Source organism: Episyrphus balteatus, chromosome 2, assembly GCF_945859705.1.
Source record: "Episyrphus balteatus chromosome 2, idEpiBalt1.1, whole genome shotgun sequence".
Lineage (NCBI taxonomy): Eukaryota > Metazoa > Arthropoda > Insecta > Diptera > Syrphidae > Episyrphus > Episyrphus balteatus.
In genome coordinates, this window is record NC_079135.1 from 105,348,106 (window position 1) to 105,372,523 (window position 24,418).

A 24,418-nucleotide genomic window follows, 5' to 3' on the forward strand; every position below is an offset into this window, starting at 1 on the left:
GTACAATTATTGGCAGTGACATAGATTGATGTCCCAAACCCAATGTACGTATTATTGGCACCCCCCTACCACTAGGTGCATACTTTATATGGAACGATATATTGGCACCCCTTTTTAACAAGCCATTGCCTTTTAGCCAACTTATTTTAGTTTCCAAAAGGGCTCCAAATTCTTGTGTGTCCAAGGGCCCCGGCCTAGTTAAAGACGGCCCTGGTCTTACGTATAAAAATTTTCTAACACCATCTTAATAAATCTATAGCTAAAACTCATATACAGTTTTTAAAAAGAAAATAAAGAAATTAAACTTTTTAGTGTCTATATTTCTGGATCAATCTTCAACTTAATTCTCGACTCTTGAAGTGATTTCCTTTAAATTAAATAGATAGTTATGAGTTTTTAAAGATTCTCTAGAGGGGAAATTTTTTCAGAATGAACCGTATCTGCTTTATAATCAAAATAATTTGTATTTTCAATGGTAAATAAAATCGTAATTTTAAAATTTAAAAATTAAATATTTTTTTTAGTCGTTATTTTCGGTACCTATCATAAAATCGTTTTCCTAATTTTGGACTGTCTCACGATCAAGGGGCTAGCCAATCATCATAAAATTAAAGAAAATAAAACAAAATATATTTGGAGCAAAAGAAATTTTTTATAAGGAAAAATCAAAAATATCGCTCATTTACTCGAACGCCAAAAAAAAAACATACCCAAAAAAAAAACTGATTTTATAGAAAACGAGTGCTAAATTTAGTATCGATCTATTTTTGTATGTAAAAAATTTGTTTCTTAAACAAAATTTGTGCTCCTTCTCCGTCAATTTTTAAAATTAAGAAATAACTTTTTGCAGGATTAAAAATTTTTTTATTATTACAAAAACTTCTGCATTAATAACTCGTGATTTTTTAAAGTATTTAAGTAGCTATAATAATTAAATACCAAAAATTTGTTCGAAAAATATTGGAACATTTTTGTTTCAACAATTTTCTAAAAAAAATTAGTTTAAACATTTTTCCTTAGAACAGAAATCAAATTGCATTACCTACTTAATTTTGAGCTTTCACCATTTTACAAGCGTATTTTTTAAGAATTTTAACAAAAAGTGTTTTTTTTTTTTTGCATCTTATAGAACTTGTTTTTATATTTTTATCAGAAAAAAGAAAAGAAAAATTGGAAATTTTTGAACTATGAACATATCCAAAAGCTGTGAAATTTAATGAAAGTGTTGCCGTTAACTAACGCGTTAGTTTCAAAGATTCAAAAGATTTTATTCAAGTTAGATTTAATTACACGGTGTAACACTCAAAATATACGCGGGCGGAGACCTATCAGGTTTAGTAGAGCTAGTCGCACTGAATACGAAACGGTATTTGGACCTTCACCCATTGAAAAAATTCTAGCTGCGACAATTTTTACAGTTTCTGATAGAAGATAAATATACCTTTTCAACAATGTATAAAACTTGTAACTCGGTTAAACTACTTAGAATTTATAAGCTGTCAAAGTTCAAAACTTCAATTTTTTTCGTCATTTGCCCAACTTCGGCATCAATTTAAAGTATATGTTTTCAAAACAAAATGCTATTTAAAAAATATATTCTAAAACTATATCTATTTTTCAATCAATCGAGGTATTTTTTTATGAAAATCACTTCAAAATTGGCTTAGAAAAAAAAATTTTTCAATTTCAACCCAGATACAGAAATTCGAACTTTTAGGTATAGAACAAAAATGTTGTTTCGGCATGTAGTAGGATAACCTGGGCGCCAGGATTTGATAACGGGTTTTTGTAGAGGAGCTCAATACAAACATTTTTTTCTTTGGAAGGGGGTCTATCTCCCCCCGTTTAGGTGGGAGGGGCAGTTTTCTAAAAAAAAAATTATCAAAATAAAAAAACATTATTAAAAAACAACGGCAACACTTACAGTAATAAATGATACCATTTCCGAAAGGAAAAATTGTACATTTGATTCAAATTTTTAAATCAATATAACATAACCAATAGTTTTTGAAATAATCGATTTCAAAAATAAAAATTGGCGAAAAAAAAATTTTTAAAACTCATTTTATACTATTTTTGTCCAGACTGTGAATTTTAGTAAACAAATTACTTACACAGAAAACTGCCTCAATTCCTTATCGAACAGTGAAAACTATATGTTTCTATGTCTTCTAGTTTTCGAGAAAATTGAAGTATGTATTTTGAACTCATATAAAATTGTCACAAAAAATAAAAAACTCCAGTAAATAAATATTACTTCAAAAATCTGTTATCAAACAAACAATTTTTAATAGTTTTGTTTTCAATGTGAATCTGAACATTAGATGGACAATTCTTAAGCACGAAAATAAATATTTTTGTTTAACTCCAAATAAATTAATATTCGATATAAAATGTTTTTTTAACGGTTATTGCAAAAGAGATGAATTTATTTTAATGTATTTTTGAAGGGTTAAAAACGACGCTTGACAGCGTTTACACAAAACGGTTTATTTATTTGTTTTTTTTTTTTTTTTTTTTTTTTTCTTTCATTTTTTAAGACCATTTTGTTTGCTTTCTGAGAGACTATAAACACGAGGTCCGGGTTTTCTTCAAAATACAATGTTTATGGCAGTCAGTGTTACTGGCTTCTAGAGCCACAGGAATAATCGCATTTTTATTGCAAGATAACCACATACCCCGGCTTCATCTTTAATAGCGAATTATCTTTTTTTATATCATAACTTCTGAATGTGTGTGGGAGGAGTAGGTAAGTGTGGCCCAAGAAGATAAACGTTTTTCATATTTTTTTTTTTTCAGATATTTTGTAAACCAACATGTTTTTTTTTTTTTTTTTTTTTGTTGCACCCCCATTCGCGTAGTCATGTTGTTCTTGTTGTTTGCTTGATAAAATACACGCTAGAGTTGAGATTGCTTTTATATCGATTTCATTTTCGATTTTCAGTTCGTTTTATTGAGCGACCATAAAATGTTATCTTTGATTGGCAATGATGTTATATTTTTTTTAAGGATTCTAGAGGATGATGGTTTGACGAAGCACCGCTTCAGAGGAATTGAAGGTTTTTAACTTTATTATTTTTGTTATTTTTTGAGCTTTTTGTTGTTGAAATTTTGTTTGGAATTATTGCATTTGTGTAGGATATATACAAAAATAACTATGTGGAAAGGTTTATCCTTTTTTTTTTTCGTTAATCTTTAATACTCAATTTTTGTTGAAATATAATAAACACATCATCAGTGTGTGGCTAAAATACCCGAAATAATAGTTCACACAACACAATTTATTGGTATTATCAGAACCAAAATGCAACGCCATCTACAATTTTAGTTTCAATTTTTTCCCCAAAATTCTTGTCATCAAGTTTTTAGCCTTATTTTAGACCATTAAAACTGTGTTGTACTTTTTCTATAAACATTATATGTAAAATATTCCTGCTAACTGTTATCAAATCATGTTGACTTTCTTTTGCTGAACGTTCTTTTAAACTCATCAAAGAAATAAAAAAACGATTTAAAAAATGTTTTAAAACAAGAAAAAGGTTTGAAAAACTCTCAAAAAAAAAAAAAAGAAAAAAAATTCTTTTCTTGTAAAGTCAAGACTGGATCCTGTTTCGTTGTACATATACACCAATCTACTCGTAATATTGCTTTTGTGCACAACACGCTTTCGAAAAAAGATTTTTAATTAGTTTTGCATTTTAAAATTAACGAAACTTTTTTCTGTATAGCTAAATAAAAAGAACTGGCCATCCTTTTATTTCTTAAGATTTCGTATTTTTTTGTTTTTTGTTTCGTAGCTTATCTCAAGTTTTTCTTTCATGTTTCTTGCTGCGTGCACTAGATGCTTCTCTTAGTTTTTTTTTTTTTTTGAACACACAAGAACAAAAAAAAAACACAAAATAGAGAAAAGGACACAAAGGATTTTTTGATATGTTTATAAATAAAAATGACCAAGGCCAGGACTAGGATAAGTTTCGTTCGCGGCGGTGAGCGTGTAGATAATTTAAAATCTGTTTAACAAAAAAAAAATATAATCAAAAAAACAAAAAACTTCCCGCATAATATCATTTTCATTAAGAGTCCTTTCTTGGTGCAAACAGAAAACAGAAGCTTCAAGGAGATTTCAAAATTTGCTGCTGTTGGTGTTGTTTTCTTCCTTTTTCTTCCTTATTTTTTTTTTTTTTTTTGTTTCTCAATCTAAATACAAAGTGTTGTTGTGCATTGTGATAAGATCGGATAGAGACAAATCAAAGAAAAGAATCTAATTGTACATAATGAGCACGTCCTTGTTGGTCCATCTGGTTTTTCCATGGACTTGGAATGAGTGAGTAGCCAGTGTGGAATAAATGCATTAATTCATAAAAAGGTTCAAGTTTTTTTTTATTCATGTTTTTTTTTTTTTGCAAAACATTTGTTGGGTTAGTATGTGTGTGTATGTGTTTTATATGGAGGTTAGCCTTACCAACTACGAATTGCATTTTAATCAGGACTAAAGACAGAGAAGATACATTATTCGAAATCAAATGGAGAAGGATAACGAGGAAAGCTAATTAGAATTGTAAATTTTCTGAAGGACTTCGTATAATAAATTATAAAAGAAGGACATGACTTGATTTCACTGCAGGGTAGCACAAAAACCGATAGTTAAATACAAAATAAAGCAAAAAAAAAAAAATAATAAGCATAGAATTCAAAATGTATATGGTAGAAAAAACTCAAGGATCTTAACAGAGTTGTATCATTTTATTTTTATTTTTTTGCACCAATGTCAGATTGGTATATTCTTAATAATAGTTCTTTTGTTGGTTTGCTTAATCGTATTTTGTTTTGTGAACGAAAAGCACATTCAATTATAAAAACAAAGAATAAAATCTCATGGTTAATTGATTAGGCTCTCAGTCTTCTTGTCTTTATATTTTTGTCTTCTACCGCTTTTTTTTTTAAATACAAATCAGTGTACAAAAAGACAATTATTGAAAATCGAATGCTCATTTTTTCTAAGAATTTAATCAAATGTGCTATTACTGGATTTTTGCCATTGAATCAATTTTATCAGCAAGACCAAAATTCCATTTGATAGAAAAAGTTTTCGTATTTCAAAAGATTGAGCTTTACTTTAAATGCACTTTAAATGGACTTTAATATTATCCAAATATGTATAATAAATTCAGAAATAAAGTGCTAAAGCTCAACCTCAAAAACTATAAAAATAACGTTTTTTTGAGTTTTATAACGCTAATATTTCAAAAGCTAACTAATATTTCAGAACTTATTTCTTTCATTTTATTTAAGATAAAACGATAAGGTAAATCTTTAAAACATCCAACTTATAGAGAAATGGACATTATTATTCTGAACGCATCGTATGATGATAGAAAAATAAATAATCATCACTCAAAAATTATATTTCAAAATGATATTCAAAAAAATTGATTTAAACAAAAAAAAAAGAAACATCAATAACTTTTCTTGAAACTCCACAAACATTTTTTTATATAGAGAAATGGACATTATTATTCTGAACGCATCGTATGATGATAGAAAAATAAATAATCATCACTCAAAAATTATATTTCAAAATGATATTCAAAACAATTGATTTAAACAAAAAAAAAAAAAAAAGAAACAGCAATAACTTTTCTTGAAACTCCACAAACATTTTTTTAAACTTTTTAAAATTTTCTTTATCAGAATAACTTATCAAAAATACATTATATGTTAAAAACAACTTAATTTTGCTGTCTATGCTCAATTTAGCCCTATTTGTTGACAAAAAAGTATGTAGATATTATGGCTTATATTTTGTCGAAATCGAATAATTTTTTTAATCTTTCAACTTTAAGTTAAACTACAAAAATTTTAAAAAAACATTGAAATTCATTTAAACCAAAATATGCCTACCTACAGCCTACACCTCTAAGTTTAAATTAATTCGGGAGCAAAACTTCAAAATACTGCTTTTCAAAATTCTGCATTCTTAACGGAAATTTGTTCGTCAAAATTTTCCTATTTTTCTTTTCTGTATTTCAAAATTCTGCTTTTCAAAATTTTTCCAGTATACATATACATATATGTAGGTATATTCGAAAGAACGCAGAATTTTGTAAAACAGAATTCTGAAAAGTAGAATTTCAAAAGCAGAATTTTGAAAAAAAAAAATAAGCCCCTGCAGAATTTTGACCTCAACCCATGCCACATTTCTAAAAAAAAACGTTCAAGCTTAAGAAACGACATTTTAAAGAAAAATCGTTTTCCCGTTCCTAAACAATTGTTTTTCAAAAAAAAAAATTAAAAATTGTCGATTCCGTTCTTCCATTTGTGACATTAAACAAAACAAATTTAATCAGAATCGTTAGACCTATTAAAAATAAGCTTATAAGCATGTTAAAATACGTACATTACATACATAGCTATATTTGTCAAAATAATGGAGGTGGGAATTTTCGAGCCCTGAATTATAATATAAAAATCAACTTTGTTTCAGAGTTGTAAAAATATCAATTGAAAAACAATGCATTTGAAATTTAAAAAAAATATTAATTGCAACTGAAAAAAATATTTTCCAACATAAATATTTTATTGAAAAATGTGTGCATTAAATATATATTTTTTAATTTGTTGAATTTCTTACAATTTTGACTACATATTTGGCGTTAAGTTAGCTATTTCAACTACAATATTGAACCTTATTATGTATAAGGCAAAATACGACAGACTCTGTGGCGAAAAATTTAAATAATTTTTTAAATTGAAAAAGATAATAGTTTTTTTTTTTTTTATTTTTATTGACTTAAAATTCATTCATAAAAATATAATTTACATTAAAGAAATAACTTATAGCCTAAATGGTTTGGCATTATGCCGTAAAATTTGGTGTTCGTACATTAAAGAAAAGAAAAAATTTTACAAACTATTAAATAAAATAAACAAACAAAAATCCATTGTACAAAAAATAAATTCTCGAACGTCCTATTTTCCATGTGCTGCAAATGGTACCATTTCAAAAGTGTTCTTTCTCGCTAAAAAAAACACCCTTTGACCTGAAATTTTTTGATGAACATATTTTATTATTTTTTTCTATGGTATATGAAACGTCCACACGAAATTTTATCAACCTACCACTTTTTTTCAAGGAGTACTTAATAATATTTTGACTCTTGCTCTTTGAGTAAAAGACAATTCATAAAGAGTCCAATAACTTTTTACATGATGGTCGAGACATTTTGGTATTGATTTTATTCGATCGGGCGTTAGAAAATACCTCGAAATCATGTATCATATTAATACAATATTTCATTGCCTATACTACGATATGCAACAAATCGAGTGCAACACAGTAAAAGTCTTGTATCTACCCTTCCGAATGGAATACAAGGTGGCCCAATATCTCAAAATAACTCTTAAATTGAGTACTACCAACGATGTTAATTTCATGCTTTTATCACAAAGTGCACGATTTAACTCTTTTTTAATGCTAAGCCGCCTCACTACTATAAAATTCATTAAAAAAAAATAGTACGCATACACCACAGTGTCCCAACTTTATATTTGATAATAAGCCTTCCATTCGGTAAATATTTATTATTAAAGACCATACTTTTGGATAGCCAGATAAAAATCTATTAGGGCTTATTGATCTTAATTGACTTTATTCTTCTGATAGTCTAATGAAGACATTTCTGGTAGGTACCTTCATCAAGATAATATCAAACTGACATTATAAATAAATTAATTTAATTACAGTTTACTTGAAAAATTATCCTTCTTAAGCTTATTGTGTTTTAGTCATAAAGAATTTATTTTCCCTCAAGCTCATTAGAAGCAAAATCTCAGTTTAAAAATCGCAATTTAAATGCAAATGCACAACAAAAATTTATACTTCACCTTTTTGCATTATGCAAAATAAATTAAATTACAATTTTATTTATTTAAATTTTTTTTTTTTCTATTAATAAAACAACAAAAAAACTTAACTCTAACTATTGCCTGCAAACTAAAAGTTTTTCGTGCTGTCCGCATAATATACCCGTGAACCCGTGACAGCGATGGTAACGGTGGCTACTGTGGCGGCAACGTCAACACTCTCGCCTGATTAATGATCCTAATGAGAGTTGTATACAGTAATTAGTTCTGATGCCGTTTTTTTTTTTTGTCCTTCTTTTCTTCTTCTAGTTCCGCCCAACCTTCAGGAACACCCAAGGCAAAAAAAAAGAAAAAAAGGATCACAAAAGTGAATGAAATTATTAAGGAAAACTGAAATTAAATTTGGCCCAAGAAACACAATCCTTAGAAAAGAAAAGAATGACGCTGTCGTAGCTTCCGTTTTGAGTGTGGCGCGAGAGACGGCTTGGGCGGTTCCAGAGACCTTAGAGTGGACGTTTTCGATGCCGCTTGCTTATGGTGTTGGCATTCTGAAGTTAACCTCATTAATTTGTATCACGAATTCAATTGTGCACGTGACTTCAAGGTTAATTAATGAACCTGTTAAAATGATTAGAGCCAACTTGCTTTTGGGATGTTTAAGAACTCGATGGACGACGACTCGACGCCAACTCTAAATGCATTGTTGAAGGAGAGTTTCATTGTAGTTTCATTGCCGATGACGATTAAACACGAGGATGATGATGATGATGAGGATTATCAAATCCCAATTTAACAAAACTATCAAGTGAAAATTGGTCTCTGTGCAAGGACGTCTATCTGTTATAGCTGTCCCTCTCTATCTAATCTATCTTACCAATGGTACGTGTGCCATTAATATTAGTTGCTATGATGTCTTTATAAGCTGCTACCCAATATACCTTAGAAGCATCATTGTGTGCACAAAGGTGAAACCAAATGTTGTATTAGGAGGAGGAGTAGGAGGAATTTATATAGCTGCTGAATTGTGTCTGGCTTGCGCCTTCATGCCTTTTGTCATTTTATTTGTCATAACTACGAAAATCAATTAGCTGACATAACTTGCTGAATACAAACTAGATTCCTTTTCAATCTCCCTACAGTCTCTTTGGATCTATTCTGTGGGGGTGTCAGTTTGATGATAACTGGCAATGGCAGGTATGGATGGTTCAGTGCGGTGGGTGTCATGATGGATTATATTGAAAAGGTTATAAGGATATTTCTCTATCCCAGCCCAGCTCAGTCAGCCAGTCAAAAGAGATATAGAAAGTTGGAATATTGTGGCACGCTTTCGAACGGGATTAAGCATTATGTCTAATATGTTAATCAGGTTGGATTACATTATAAGATTAAAAGAGGTTCAACATTGACTGAATGATTAGTTCTGGATCTTGGTTGGAATTGGTGGGGGTAGATTGAAACTCAAAGTTCATTATGTTGGAACTCGCTTGTCAAAATGGTTTTTCACAGGAATATAGGAGAGAATGTAATTAAGAAGAATGATAGTAAATCCTACGCACATAGTTGAACTTAATTTAGAAAGTGAGTGATTTCAACATTCATTAGGCTTTTCAAATTTTATGGAATTTCGATTTATGTGCCTGTTATGAATAGTCATAAAATAAATACAGATTTCATAGTCGAGGTCATCCCTATCATTGGAAATGAATACCCAGTCTACACGTTTTTTGCTTACCTTTTATAGCTTATTTGAAAGATATTAACCTAAAGTTGAATACAAGTGAAGGATTTTTAAAAATTCCGTCATTTAATAGTGTAAAGAAGGGTATAACAAAGTTGCCAAAAAATTGGCTATTTTCTAAAGGCGGCAATGTAAAGAGTTGAATCGATAATTAAATTTATTGGTATTGAAAAGATTCTAAAAAATTTCAAAAACAAGTAATAAATGGTTTTCTAAAACTAAAACATGAAGTAGACCTTTGACTTTTGAAAAACGAAAGATAATGAAAAAAAAAGTTAGAGGTCTAATAAGGATTTTTTTTTAAGTCTCTGCATTTCAAAATATGAGTTTTTCAAAAACACCTCCTTTTTTGGGGTATTTTTGGGTGGGTTTTTATTTTTATAAATTTTTCGTAGCGTTCAAAAAATCTCAAGCTTATAGAACATATAGTCTATAACCGTGCGAATGCTTGTACAAAAAATTAGTATTCTTAACCCTCCTCCGCATACCAACCCATATATGGTTTATCGATTTCATATCGATTTATTTCCGTTATATTGCACCAAATGTCAAAAAGAAAAAAACTATAATAAAACTACGTCTATTTTTGTATAATAAATCGGTTTTTATTATCAGTAAGAGAGTCGTGATTCTGAAATAAACTCATTGTTTCAAGAGCATGTGTAAAGTGCAAATCAGTGAATAAAAGTATGTACTTTTCCGGTGTTTTTTTTATAATAAACAAGTAAGTTGCATCCAATTAAAAATAAGTTTCGTATGTATTTATTATACTTTTATATTGTTATATAATGAAATGTGCTTCTACGCTCTCCCCAATGCACCCACCTAAAAATAGCTTTTTACCACACTTGGGGTTTGATCACAAATGCTCCAGTGTGGCCTATTTAATAAAAATACGTTTTTGCTCCAACTTCATCTTCTGTGAAGATAAAGTTGGAGAGCAATGATCATTAACAGCATAGCAACCAAGTGACGCCTAAAGATTAGAGAGAAGCTTTCTCTACAGTTGTTTTACTGTCTTGTTGTTCACTTAACTTTGTATTTTTGTCACTCTAGCTTCATCTCGCTACTTGTCTACATCTCGTCTTAAATTTGTATTATTTTACTTATAACTATTGTTAAAACTTAAAACTATTGCAACTATTAAACCTAAGAATAATTATGTTTAAACCTTAAGAATTACAATTAAATAAACTATTTAAAACCAAAAATACTTGTGTTCGCATCTTAATCGTTACTATATGTTTACGAAGTTTGTTTTTTGTTTTAATAATAATTTTTGTCTTTTTTGGCATTTTTTCCAAAACACCATATATGGCTTATCATGCGTTGGCGACATACATTACTGATTTTTGTACGATTTTTATTTTTTTTTTGTAAAATGAAGTCGAAGACTTTCTATAGAAAAAATAAGTGTGTAAATGCTATAACTCGTGATGGCTTTTAAAGTGATGATAATCTAGCTTCAGATTCTGGCTCTTTTTAACATAAAACAAGCCATCTCCGAGCACTTATATGCAAATCTTTTAAACCTACAATGTCACGAAAAAGAGGACGACCTTCAACTTTGGCAGGTGATCAAAGCAGAGATGGAACAAAACAAAGGGGAGGGGGTTATACAAGTCACGGAAGTCCATCCCCATCTTATCCCGAAACTTCAATTAACTCACAACAACCAAGGGCAAAAGTCGTTGAATTCAGTGCCAACTGGAAACATCGACCATATCCCTGAATGGCAAAAAAAAAACGCCAATATGTCAAATTTGCGGACTAAAGACGTACACAATGTGTAGAAAATGGAATGTGTTCTTCTGCTACAATGATAAAAGAAAGAGTTTGAATAAATTCCATGAATAAAAAAAGTCCATTGTAATAAAAACATATTTTACAAAACATACCTTGAATGCATACTAAACCATATATGGGTTATTAATTTTTTGCTGGAAATCACCTTGATGCATACTAACCCATATATGGTTTATGTTTCCAAAAATGTATATACATATATGTAAAAAAATAAAAATTTCTATGTAAAACTTTTTTTCAATCCCTAATAAAGCTAAAAAATTGTAAAAAAAATTTTTATATCACTTCGATCATAATTCATGCAGTAGAGGGTTAAATGATTTTTTAACCGAATAACGCGAAAAAGTTTTTTTGCCTTTTTTATTTTTCTCTTTTTTTCTTCAGAAGATAAATTTATACTGTAAATAGATATTAGGCATATATTTGTGCAAAATTTCAATTCATTTTGTAGTCACAATTTTGAGATAACGGTAAAATAAAGTTCTATTTTTCAAACACCTTATTTCTTTTGATTTAGAGCACATACAAATTTTATTTAACTTTATTGAGCATCCTAATAATAGTACCTTTCATTTGATATATCATACATTAAAGTACATTCACTACAAGCTACAAAATATTAAATTAAAAAACTTCAGAAATAACTCAAAACACCTGTGGAGATCTGTTGCCCATGACCAGCGACCAGTGTGGGAAGTATGTACCGTATTCTCTGTTTGAAATTTCGACATGGTTGGTTTTAAAAAATTCTTACTTTTTTTGTAGGCATCGTAGAAATATGATTGAAGCGTCATAATATGAAAGGTGAAATAAGCTTTTTCTTATGATATAAAATTTAATAGAAAAATATTAATTTAACAGCGTGATAAGATAAAAAAAAATTGATATTTTTGCTTTTTTTGATGAAAACTGATTGAGTTCAAAAAATTCTAGCCTTTTTTGTAGATGTCGCACAGGCATGATCGACATAAATATTTTGAGCTGAAATAATAGGCTTTCAGATGGTATTAAATTATTATAGGTTGTTATATAAAATGAATTTTTGGGTGATGGAAGCGATTTTTATTGTTAACAAAAGCACACAACCTGTTTTCTTATGACGTTATCACGTAAAATTATCGTCCGTAAACCAACTTTAGTTAGCTCTACATGAACTCGTAGTAGAAGTCGTTCTGGAAAAAATTTAACTTTTAAAAAATTTATATAATTACATATATAAAATATAAATATAAATAATTATATAAAATAAAAATAAATATATATAAAAATATATCAAATTTTGTGCGCCAAAAATAAAATAAACACAAGAACAAATTTTTTTTAAGAAACTATCGGTCGTTATGATTTTTCAAAAAACAAATATTTAGTTCAGTACAGTTTTTTTTTTTTTTTATATTGAAATCGTTAAAATCATTTGCAAGAAAATCAGAAATAAATAAAATAAATTAATTTTTAAAAAAGTTGTAAATATAAATTTAGTAGCTAGATAAATATTAAAAAAACGTAACATTCGTTCTTTAAAGTAAAAAACAGCATCTGGACTACGAGCTCCAAAATAAGTATAAACCTTAGAACGTTTTTTTTATAGATTTTTTATAAATGCCTTTTTTTATAACTTTTAAAAAAGTTAGTAAGTACCTATGCCATCTTGTTGTTATTATTTATTAGAACTTGGAAACAAATCAATAAAAACAAATTAAAAAAAACAGACAACTGTTTGATTTTCTCATTTTTGTTCATTTTAAACTTTTTCTTGTTCTATTTTTTTTTTTTTTTTTCATTTTGTAGAGACTTGTATTATTTTATTAGGTACTAAGCAGCAAGCAGTTCCAACCTCTTTTTCTTCCAACGATATTTCTATTGCTAAAAACATTATCTAATTTCGTTTTCAAAAAAATAAACAATTAATTCCATTCTACTTCATAAAAATGGACCCCATCGGTGAAAAGCTTAATCTTTCTTTACCAAAAGTCCAAAAAGTGCAATTTTGTGACTTAAGACCTTAGTAGTAGGTAACCGGACCGGAACGAAAAAATTAATCTCCAATTAGATAGCTCCAGTGGTGTGATTTGAATTTAAGTTTGAGACAACATACATAACACGATAATTTGATCAGATAGAAAGAATTTTTTATCAAATTGAAAAATTGGAGAAACCAAAGCGAAATAGGGCCTATCAATCCTGAGGGCAGTTGTCCTATTTTTTCAAAAACTTAATCAACTTTACTAATTTATTTGCATATGTAATCTTTTTATTTAAATGCAAATAATGTTACAATCCTTCACAATACAGTTCACCCAAACTCCTTTTATTCACAATCTTCTTTCAGTAAGAACGACAAAAAAAAAATCCATCTAATCTACTCTCCAGAACATAACAAAAACATTGGCACTCCATTTATTTATATGGACGGACACACTGAAAATTGTTCAAATAAAATTCAACTGACCAAGATAATCTTTCCTCACTTCTTGTCCACTTGTTTGCAGTAAGTACATCATTGTACACACAAAAGACTCCAATTTGTATATTTCACTAAAAACATATGTTCTTAACAATACTTAAGAACCAAAAAGGTACCTTTCATTCAAAAACTTTTTGACAATCGTTCATGCATAAAAACAGAAGGTCCTCTCTCTTGTCCTGTCAGCCCCAACAGTTGTAGTTACATATATGAAAACAAATATTATATATAAAATGTAGGCAGACACACAAGCATTTCTTCTGTTTGTTATATTTTCGTACAAAATAGAAAACACATGTAAAAAGGAAAGGAACGAACAAACTAAACTATTCCTATCAAAAAATATACCTTTCCTTATTCTAAGAAAAGATACAAGATACAAAATATTCTTTTACTGTAAAGGACATTTGGACTTAGGGCCATGTTACATTTATTATAAACCTTCACTCTACACATTTAGGTTCGTAGAATGGACTTTATCTAAAGGAGCTTTAAGTAAAATTTGTTTTTTTTTTTTGGAATATGCATTGGAGAAGGAAAGGTTTTGAAAATGTCTTTCAAGGGATGTGTGTTAACAATTGGGCTTATAGTTTTTGTTTGCTATAGTATAGTAGTGTATAGAGGAAAGATCTTTACTTTTTAGAAAAGGTTAAAAAGATTCAAAATTGCCATCAACGGAACACAAGGTACCCATTTAAAATGTGGTTAATAAGTTTTAATGACCAAGAAGCTTATAATAGTTAATTAGTTAATAGAGCTTTCAGTAATGGTTTACCTTTTTCATTTGAGTCTTTTCATGGAAACTAATTAAGAAATTTGTTTAATAAAATATTATTAAATTTTTAATATTATCTTATGGTATCTTAATTTGTTTGACGTTTGACAAGGCACGAAGGAAAGATAAAAACTTTTCTTCAAAATGTTGCATTTATTAACCATAGGAAGCAAAAGATCTTCAAATCAAATTAAATAAACGGGTATTAAAGCAAGATTATTTGTTTTAGGAATGTTAACCAATAAAAATAAGAGTTAATACAAATTATAGTTTAAAGAATTTGATTTCAGAAGGAGAGTTGCACCAAAGAGAATTATGATAAAAAGTGTACCTTTATGAAAATTAGTAGAAATATTAGTTTTGACAAGAAATTAACCGGAGAGAAAACTGTTTAAGAAAAAGTCTGTCCTCGAATGCAAAATGTTTTTTTTCTGAAAATCATAAGATTAACGGTACCCACTTTTAGAAATAATCTTTTTTTTTTTTTTTTCTTATTTTTGACTTGCTCCTAGCAGAATCAATACCATTTTTTTTAATATAAAACCTTTAACTTAGCCCTAATATAATCGATAATTAAATTTTTGGATTTTTAAAAAAGTATTTGAATGTTTTTAATTAATTTTTCAAAAACGGAGCACGGAATTACTTGATATTTTGTTGTTGAACTACATTTACTATACTAGCATACCAACTTAATTTTTTGTGTTGGTTTAATTATTTATTTATAAAAGGTATTTTGTTTAAATACAGCTCTAAATATCTTTAATTTTTTTTCGCAAAATTCATCTTAAAAAGCAAGTTGTAGGACCAGGTTTTCGTCCTTGATGTTTGTGGGTGTGACTACTGACTACATACTATTGTGTAGTATCAGTTCTCAAATTATCCGTCACAAATCTAGAAATCGCTGTTTTGTTTATTTATTGTGAGGCGCTTATACTGTCCGAAGACCGCAGTAAATTTTGAACAGATAAACGAACAAAGGTATTAAACAAAAGAAAATTAATTCACCAACAAAGATGAATGAAAAGACGTTTTGTTGTATTTTCAAATATAAATATAAACAAAAATAATTGAGAAATTTAAATTACGTTAAATGAAATGAGTTGGCAACCATAAAATGCATTGAACTATTTTTTGTAAAATATCTAGGCTCTTTGAAGAAAACGTCGTAAATAATAAAAAAAATAATTAAAAGATTTAAGGTTGGCTTATAATTAAAGCCCCTCCCCCTGGTATGATACTTTTTTGAGAACGTTAGCGCTAGGCAACCTTTGCTCAATGAAATATCAAACAAGAGTGATTTGTTTTGAATCAAACTCTGCCTTTTATATGATTTTTTGGAATAATTTTAAATCAATGAAATATATGATTACAAACATAAATTATTTTAAAGTGATTAAACATTAGGGTGTGTCAAAATGCAAAAGTATGGAATTTTCAAATGTAATAGCTTTTAAAAGATGAATTGCGTATCTAAATTAAATTCTGCGTTTACAATTTCCATTTTAATTAATACCTTTGGCTCGCTAAAAATATAGGAAGAAATCGAAGAAATTTGGATTTTTAGAGGTTTTTGAAACATATGTTTGGATTAAAAAAAAAAAATGTATTAAATATTTTTAGGCTTTTACGTAAAAGATAATTGCAAGAAAAAATTTTTAAGCTTATATTTGTTGGAATTGAACACTTAGTAAAGAAGCTGCGAAATAATAAGTGAATAAAAAAAATCATTTTTCATTTAAAATCGTTTTTTTCTTAACAACTTCAACCGATTTGAGCGAGCCAAAGACGAAAGATATTATAAATATTTTTTACACATTATTAAATCACTATTACTTCATATTTATTAAAGGGACCAGGACACGTCACCAAGTGCTGGAAAAAAAATGAATTTTCTACGATTATCTAACATAGAAATTTCGTTTTTAAGTGTAAATTAATTATTTTTTCAAAATGGCATTCCAACTTTTTTTTAGAAAAAATGTTGGAAAGTTTTTATATGTATATGAAATATTATTTTTTTTTAACGGCTCAAACGATTTTCAATTTATTTTTCTAAAAATTCCTGCATTAAAGAAATCAGATGGCATATAGGTACTTCGTTTTTATAATTATAATAACAGATTAAATGTATTTCTTTACATTAAATGAAACACGTTTTGATAAAATCAAATTATAACTATCCCTAATTTTTTTTTTCGTAAAAAGCTTTATGAAAATGTACCTTTCATACATTTTATTTCCCTTAAAAAACAATTTTATGGTGTTAATTTTTTTTTTTTTACTTACTTCTAACAATTTATAGTAAAAAAAGTACGCATACACCACAGTGACCAACGAGGATAGGTAATTATGATCTATTTGAAAATTTAAGCCTCATACCAGATTAATTATTGTTTTCAGTGAATTATATGTACTGAACTAGCAGACCCGTGTATGCATTGCTAGCACTAGGCAAGTGGTTTTGAAACTTTTTCTAAAAAAATTGAACAATATATAACTTTAAAAAGGTTAAATCTATAGAAATATTACAAAAATTTTAATGTCAGCCATTTTTTAATAAAAACAGTTTGCAAATTTTTACTCCGATTTTTATTTCAAAAACGTGGATTGTCGAAAACTCGTGTTCTGGCATACGACCTATGTATGTTGTCTTTAGCAAATTTTATGTTAAAAATATCATCTTTTTTTAATCGCCAGAAGAAGAAAAAAAAATGTTTTTATTATTTGCTCGTAAATGACATAATTATTGAAAAAAAATTACACTCATTTAACAGATAAAATTATTTCAACAAGAAGTTACAGTTATTGCAAATTTAAACAAGTTTTTTTTTAAACTCAAAAGCTCAAAATTTAACATTTCTACGTAAGCTGTGCTGAAGGAATTGTTCAAAAACTCCTGCTTATGCTTCCCGGACATTTTTTCTAATTTAATCAAAAGGAAGTGCTTTTCGATTTTCTTGAATGGTATCTATTGTAATAAATTGTCCATAGGTATTCAGAAATAGGAATACGTATAAATTACAGTATAAGACTTAAAATAGTAACACTTTTCTGAGGTCTCATTACAAAAATCCATCTTAATTTATAGCATAATGCAGTTTTATAATTTATTTAATAAGTTTATTGCATGACACTCTTCTATCATTCCTATCACACTTCATTATATATTATTGTATTCTCTGAATATAGCTATGTATATGTAATTTTATTTAAAATATTGTTGTTATGTGAAATAAAGCATTTTGTCTATGCTTTTATTATATTTCAATTTATATTTAAATGACAAAATTCCAATATAGATTTCAAATACTATTTCAAGCCTCTTTTCAATGATGTATTTGAGTGTGTGTGTCAATTGAATCAAAAGAATGAAGAACCCATCACTGTCATATCGATTCAATTTGATTGAATGAAAATTAACACACAATTTTCTGACATATGTATATAGAGAAAACTGGGTGCAATATTCATTTTACCCTCATTCCTTCAAAATCCTTTAATAGAGACACACACAAGAGTATTGGTATATCTATGTAATTATATTTATGTGTCATATCAAAAAATCTATACAAAGTTCACATTATGATATAGCTGCCTACAATCGCATATGTATTTTATAGATAAACGATCTATTATATCGACAAGGATATCTCTGCACACATTTTGAATTGAAACCAATAAGTTGGTCCCTTAAATGGAAATGCTATCTCATTCTCTCTTTTTCTGATGTAGGAGTCCAATATTCCCCCCCGAAAAACGATTCCACTAAATCAAATAAAACGATAATCGAATTCCATGTAACAAATCAAATTACATTACGACAACGACGAATAGAAATCTGTGAGGAAATAAATTTAACATTCACCAGCCATGACTAACCATTCCTTAAATATGATGACCGCACTACCAAAGCCGCACCAATAATACTCCGGCAACCGGCAGCAGCAGCAGAGAAGCATTCAGCAGCCGCAACAGCTCCCTCTCTCCGTTGTCTTTCGTACTATTTATGTGGTTCGTTATAAAATTATTTGGCATTTGAGTGGTTTTTAGATTTCTATATCTCTCTTCACTCTCATTGAAGCCATATAATTGTCTGCTTGGGGCCAAGGAAGAAGAAGAAGAACGAAAAAACAAAACATCCTTCTTCGGACCTTTGTCAATGGGCGGTTGGAATTAATCAATTATGCTGATTGCCTTTGCAAGAAGAAGGAATTCTTTGTGAAGACTTTTGTTTGTTTTTTTTATGTTTTTTTTTTTTTTAAATCGACTGATAACGATAATCTTGAGAATCTACTTTTGTAGATATATATTATTGACCAATCTTTATCTCTCTCGAAACGGGACAAATAAATGTCCTTTACAAATCGAAACTAGAGATAATGGATTCTCATTGACAATTAAAATACTTTTAATTCATCCTATTCAGTTGTCCGTTCTCGACATTCCACGTCCATTTCTTCCTCCTTCTCCCGCTGCCAATGTCTAGGCTCGCCAATGTTTCGAAATACCAAAGCAATCAGTGCTGCAGCCGATTTCCGATTTGTGTGCCATCCTTAAGGGTATGTATTGAAAAAAAAAGGACTAGCTTCAAGCCAATTTGCATAATGGATTTGACTAAATTGCTAAGGCTATAATGTATATAGATTTGTTTGAGGCAGCGCAGGTGGTGGCTGTTTTGGTGGAAGTATGGATGCGGCCTGCAGGACCAAATTCCCAGACTATAAAATCCCAATGAAACAATTGCTATAAAATAACCAAAATAGAATTCGAGAACATTAAATTGTTTTGAAAAGAAAACTCAACTTTGTCTACTATTTTTTTTTTGTATGAGCTTAATCATTATTTTGTATTTTTTTTTTATTTCAATTTTATTTTGAGCGAAAAAGTTGTTCGATAGCAGAAAATAAGAAGTTTTTTTTTTCATTTCCATTAATTTCTTTGACAAGGAATAGAATGTGTTTTTGTTTTATTTTCTGTTTGATTAAGGAATTTTTTTTTGTTCAAGTCAAGAAGGGTTTTTTTTTTTGTTGCAAAATTTGATTGTTCTTGATTGAAAGTTGAAAAACAAAATGTTTGTATTTTATACATATAAAACTTGACAATTATTGCATTCCCTTTGATAAATCTATATCAGGGAGCAATTAAGATTTTTTTTCACTCGTTATTAAGGGTATTTTTTTTTATTTTTTGCTTTTTGGTTACGAATAAATAAAATAAAAACATTTTTAGAAGAGGTCACGGGTATGGTATGATCAGTGGCGTATCCAGAAAAAAATTTGGGGGGGGGGGCTGAAAAATTTTTCAAAAATTTTTGATAAGGTAAAGTACTACAAATTTGTCTCTTTTTTTATTCATCTTTGATCAAGAGAAAAGCGCTGTGCTGCGGTACTGAAAGTCGTATAGTAGCATTTTACTGCTCCCGACAACTTCGTACTACTGTCTCCTTTCACATTCAAAGTAGCTATTTTTCCAAGTTCTTGTATCCCAAACAATGATATTTCATGCCTCATGTGTTTTATGTATTTTGTATGAAATTAACAACAAATAAACATTACAAAACAATAAAAATATAAGTTTTGATAATATTTTGTCCAAAAATTGGAGATTCATTGAAAAAGATACCAAGTTCACTAGCAGAAACAAAGCGAATTGAATTCGATCAGAAAATCGAAATGAGCGAAAAATTGTAGAACACCTAATTTCACTATCGGCAACGCAAGTGATCATGTAGATTATGATGAAATCAGCTACATAGTAACATGATTTTGTAGGCTTGGGGGGGCTTGAGCCCCCTGAGCCCCCCTCCCCCCCCCCCCCCCTCAATACGCCTCAATACTGGGTATGATGTACATATAAGTAGAGGCCTATCATTTAAAAAAATTGCACGACTGCATCGCACGTACTTGTTCTCAGGGATCAAGTTACTAAAATTTTTAAGAGCTTTTTTTGCGATTTCATTTCTTTTTATTAACCCTCTGTAGGCACACCTGTTTTTTCTGACGTGATAGGCACACGGGTACGAATTTGGTTTATACTTTTTCATGTCGCTAGAATTTTTTTCGGTCTTAATATTTTATAGAGAATCGTATATAAAATTGATGTAGAATTTTTCGAGGAATTCGAATAAAGACTTTTTTGTGACCACTTTTTTGAAAAATCGTAATGTTTTTTATTTTCGTCCTGCCAAATTTGCACCCAGAGTGTTAAAAATTAATCACATTCCAATATATTTGGAGGAATTTTTCCAACCTTAATATGCATTTACCTCAAAACGACGATTTTGGACTTATGTTGGTAATACCAAACTCCATAGATAATTTCCTACAAAATGTGTTATAGTATTGCATTAACTTTAAGAATTAAAATTAAAATAAGTAAACCGTTGAAAATATAGATTTTTTTGAAATAAAACTCTTATGTCGTTTTCGATTGGCTCTCCGGAAGCGTCCGGAATCATTCAGAAGCCTTCTGATAGTGTTTTATTCGCACGAGTTTGACAGCTAGAACGCTTCTGAGAAGAGAAATTCTCTTCTCGATTTCAAATCAGAATTCAAATCGGAATTCACTCACATGTCAAAAAAAAACACTCAATCAATGTTTTTTGTTTTTGATTCAACAATTTATTGTTTTCTGAAATTTAAATTAATTATAAATCAAAAATTCATACAATAATGGATAAATGACCACTTTCTTCGAACATTAGTTTATAATTTTCCAACTCTAACGCCATGATTTTCATTTGCAAGAAAAAAAAAATAATAAAATTAAAAATATTTGACATTTGAAATTTCACAGAAATAAAATAAAAATAGAATTGAGTGGAAGCGATTTGACCTGTTCCATTCGATTTTAGAATGTGTCAATTCTTGAGTGAAACCAATCGAAAACGACATTAAATAGCTATAACATTATTTGCATTGATATTTTACTAGAAAAACATCAAGATGTTTATTTTAAGAGCTTTTATTTAAAAAATATTGTAATAACTACTAAATTGTTAAAATTGGCAAAAGTAGTTTTTTGGTGTTTGATTGTCAATGTCATAAAACCATCAAATAGGTCTATTTAATTTTACAGTTTTTGGTTGAACAAAAAAGATCTCCGCCCCCGGGTGGACTCGAACCACCAACCTTTCGGTTAACAGCCGAACGCGCTAACCAATTGCGCCACGGAGGCGATGGCTCATAATATTGGTTCAAAATAACGGTTTGTGAAATTTCACAGGAATACTTTGAAACAAACACTTTTGGGACTTATATGTATAAACAAAAATATTTTTAATTTTTACTTTCTTACTTTTTGTATTTAATTTCGTATTAAATAAGATTTAAAATGGGTACCCATTCTCATAGCCGTAGCTAGGATTTCATTTCAGGGGGGTTTACCTCAGACCGAACAAATTTTTTTTTTAGGAATCACAAAACTTTTGTATCAACTATATGTAACTGCAGTCATTAGAACTGTGTCAGAGCGAAAACTTGCCAATATCCTTTTTAAGTATTTTTTTAGGAGAGAAATTCGTAGTTAAAAGTTTAAAATAGCTCTGCTTACCGTAGAGGAATTTAAGAATGTAGGTACCGAATATAAAATGGCCGAATATTCGGCGGCAACTCTAGTTTAAATTGGTACAAGGAGTGATAAGTTGTTTGATATTTGATAAGTTGTTTGACGGTTTTTCATGTGCCGTGACTACCTAATAAAAAAGTCGGATTTCTTAAGAAAAAAAATTGTATCTCGGTTATTTATGGAATATTCTCAACAATGTTATACCATTTCGAAAAGAAAATTGAACACACCAACTTTTAAGGTAACTTGCCGAAACATCGCAGAGCATTTTTCTTACACTACGGTTCATTGAATTAGAGTCATGTAAAAATTTTTAGTACTTAGTTGGGCAAAAAAGTAATATTTGCTTTAAAACTGATGCAGCTGAGTTAAAATTTTTGAATGCATTTGGTATTCAAGGTTTCGTAGCAAAAGAAAAAAATGAGAAAACTTAAGATTTGTAGTCACGGCACATGAAAAACTGTCACAGGGTGACCATTTTTTCGACTTTTTTTTCAAATGCCCATAACTCACAAAATATATGGCTGCGATTTTTTTTATTATTTTTCTGATAACTGTCACCACCTACCCTATCTACCGTTTTCATTTCGACGTTAACTTTTGGGACACCCTGTATACAAGCATTGAAAAATGAAATTTTTCTCGCACTGAAATTTTGTAGCAAAAAATTGATATATTCTATTATATCAATTTAGTTCTAAATTAAAACGGGAATACTTAAAAATAAAAATTTTAAATAATCCAAGTTGTTTGGCATGAGCAAATTTTCTAATTTAAAACAATTTGATAATAGAAAGCTAAAAATATAACGAATTATTTTACATAGGTACTCTCTGAAATTAAAGGATAAGATGTCGGAAAAACTTAAATAGATTTAACGGTAATATTTCAAAAACAAGATATGATCGAATATTTTTGTCTTCGGATTCGAGTTCAGCAACCCTTTGAAAAAGTATAGTTTATTCTCGACACCAAAAACCTTGTAGATAAATACTTGTGTTATTTAAAGGGTTCTTAACAAAAACATTTTAAGGTGTTTACATAGTGCTTTAGGAAATGATCAAAGAGGTAAAAACTAGTTTTTTGAAAAATCCCTTACCAAACGTTGTAATGGACCACAAAATTGTTGTTTTTCCTTATAAAAACTTCATCGACAGCTTCTTAACGATACGAATTTGGTAGGGACTTTTAGGGACATTTTCAGATAGGTAATTAAACTAGTAAAATACAAAAACAAACAACTTAGTACTGCACATATTAGACTTGTATTTGTTTATACTACATCTTTCGATTTTCTGAAAAAAAAAAAATTTCGGGGGGGGGGGGGGGGGTTGGTTAAAACCCATAACCCCCCCCCTTAAATACGGCTATGCCCATTCTTACATTTACTTTTAAATAAAAAGCATTAAAACTTTTAGCAACTTTTACCATATAAGAGCCATTTTCATATGAACCAGTCGTTAATCCCTTCCAATTTTCTTTGTTATCTTAATTCTTTCTTTGTGGGTTATTGGGATGAAAACTAATGTGATCCTGCACTGAGATTCTTTTATAACTTTTAATTTGTATTCCTTTTGAAGAATTTGTGATTGGAAATTGCGATATGAAGCCTCAGAAATAATCCCACTCCAATTTGGATATTTACGACCTCTTTCTATCAGACCTCTTTGAAATTAAATTATTCCTCCTTTTTCCAAAATGTTACCTAGCTATATTCAAAACCATCTTATAAAACGTGTTTAACTGCGAAAATGACATCACTACTCCACACACCATTCAACCACTGACTGTTTTATAATCACCGCCACCCCTCCCTCTCACCATCCCCCCACAACTAACCAAACTACCTTCACCAATTTTATTTTATTCTAAAACCCCATTCAGTTCTATTAAACAAAAATTCCTTAATCTGATCACATTTTCTAAATTGTCACACCTACATCTCTTTATCGTGGCAATCTTAACCTTTTTCTGGTGAATTCAGACTTTTAAAACTCCGACATGTGATATCTTTGTTGTTAATGAACGAGGGTCTTAAGATTATTTGATAAATGAATGCGTTACCATTTTATACCCAACCCAGCTCCCCAGCACATCAGCTAGCAGCTCACTGAAGGAGAGAATGTGAAAATGGAAGAATGGTTTTGAGAATGTTTCTTCTGAGAATAATTTTTGTTATTTTTGTTTTTTTTTTTTTTTTTGG

The 24,418-nt window shown here is 29.2% G+C and overlaps 1 non-coding gene across 1 annotated transcript; it reads right to left on the bottom strand.

The window, feature by feature from the left end:
- Window positions 1-21,751: 21,751 nt before the first annotated feature.
- Window positions 21,752-21,825, bottom strand: Trnan-guu (transfer RNA asparagine (anticodon GUU)). The gene has a single exon. It is a non-coding gene; the product is annotated as a tRNA-Asn (tRNA).
- Window positions 21,826-24,418: the final 2,593 nt, after the last annotated feature.